The following is a 2,123-nucleotide window of genomic DNA, read 5'->3' on the forward strand; positions in this document are numbered from 1 at the left end:
AGTTATTGTTGAAAACAAGTGAAGGAGCTTTCTCAGAATTACATTAAAAAAACAAGAAACCTTTGTAAATCACCTCGGTACTGTATTCACTGTCGTCAAACTGTTCTCATATATTTGATGACATAAGATGACAAGGACGAGTTTGAAATGTTCATCTCCTCCGCCCAGGCTGACAAGCCTGATGCTGTGTCTGCCTTTGGAGACGAGGACGGAAGTGTACCAGCTTCCCCTGCTCCCAGCATGGATATGCAGGGCGTGCGCAAACACGCTGCATCCAGGCTAAACATCCCTTGGCCTGCGGTTGTGGTGGAGTCCTCCAGATTACGGTACGAGGGGAAGGATCTGCGGGCTCTGAACAATTACCTCAGAAAATACAAATTAAGGATGCTCACTCATGTGTCTCTGCTTTGTCTGGTGCGCCAGGGCGACTAGTTCACATCTGTCGATCTGAGAGACGCTTATTTCCATATTGCGATCGATCCTCCCCACAGGAAATATCTGAGGTTCATGCTTCCCTTCGGTTTTTCTCTGAGCCCGAGAGTGTTCGTGAGGTGTACCAAAGCAGCAGTAGCCCACAGTTTTAAAAACTTGACATTTTTGCACAGAGCGTGGCACAGGCAGTGCCGAGCGTGGGGCCAGCACTGTCGTAGAGCATTGCTACCTGAGTGCTGATGGTTGCTGAGATAAGCTTGACTGGTAATACGGGAGTCTCCATATCCCATAGTGAGACATCGAAACAAATGCTATGAATGAGAACTCTAGGTTACTTGCGTAACCCCGGTTCTCAGAGTAGCACGAGAGACATGTCTCACCAGACAACCCTTCTTGCTGAAGCGAGAAGAGGTGCTCATTTTGAATGGTGTCGGCGTCGTAGCATAAGCTATTTAAAGGGGAATGAACCCACCTAACGCAGACACTCCATCACCAGCCAATCAGGATTGGCGTAATGAGAAGCTTCTGAGGAATACGCGGGGAGGCGTATCCCATAGTGAGACATTGAAACGAATGCTACTCTGAGAACTGGGGTTATGCAAGTAACCTAAAGTTTTTACATTATACATTTAACTGAAGTATACAATTGCAGATTGGTGAAGTGTTCAATAAATATTTTTTGTTTTAAGTAATTTTTAGTGTTACATTGCATCTTTCAAATAGAGGCTTAAAAAAAGCACATATTAGCCAAAATAAATCGACTGAACCTGATTTCTAAAGATTGGCATTGGCCACAGAAAAAAAAATATCGGTTGACTTCTACAAACAATACTAACCTTGTATTAAAAGTATCATAATTTACCGAATGACACTTAACGACAACAGTCATAAACATTTACAAAGACTCCTTCATGATCATGACCGATGTCATGGTTATGTCAATGTCAAGTTAGTCTTAACCAGACCCCTTCACAAAAGTGTTACCAAGTGAGGTTCTAAAGCCATCTAAATACCATTCAAAATGCCAGCAGAAAAAATGAGTTGGTCTTAGACATGAAGGACAGCAGTCAATACAATAGTGCCCTTTCTGTTTAAAAACCGCCTTCCGCCTCACTTGTGTAAATATGTTCATCAAGTTATGATGCGAGGCACTTCCCTTTAGATTGTCTTCATGAAGACTGAGTGCAGAACACGGCCAGCTAAAGAGTACAATACAAAATAAAGAAACTCCTTAAATTATAAGGTATGAATGAAATCTATCAACATGTAAATGTGTCAATATTTCAGTTAAAGAGCAGCATACATAACTGAAGTATTTATTCTTTGTGAATGTAATCTGGAATTTGATGTTATTGGGTATTAGGATGCAATATAAGGAGCCGACCCTCGAAAGCCTCCAGCTTACTGCATTAAGATGTTGTATTGATCTACTCATCATAAATTATAGCTTCACAGAATCTCATTTATTACACCAACACACATTGACTCTCTCTCAAACGCACACACACAACAAACACGTAGTAGCAGAGCATTAACCACCTTGTTTCAATGCATATAAACTTGGCTGGATCATATAATCCATGAATCATTCTCACATTATAACAAAAGGGGCTTTTTCCATCTGTATTATACAAGAAATAGTCACACACACACACACACACACACACACACACACACACACACACACACAC

At 41.4% G+C, this 2,123-nt stretch overlaps 1 protein-coding gene across 6 annotated transcripts in view; it reads right to left on the bottom strand.

Moving 5' to 3' along the window:
* Positions 1 to 2,123, bottom strand: part of LOC116700867 (protein diaphanous homolog 3) — a 178,170-nt gene that overhangs the window by 107,301 nt on the left and 68,746 nt on the right. The window lies entirely within an intron of this gene.

Source organism: Etheostoma spectabile, chromosome 1 (genome assembly GCF_008692095.1).
Source record: "Etheostoma spectabile isolate EspeVRDwgs_2016 chromosome 1, UIUC_Espe_1.0, whole genome shotgun sequence".
Taxonomy (NCBI): domain Eukaryota; kingdom Metazoa; phylum Chordata; class Actinopteri; order Perciformes; family Percidae; genus Etheostoma; species Etheostoma spectabile.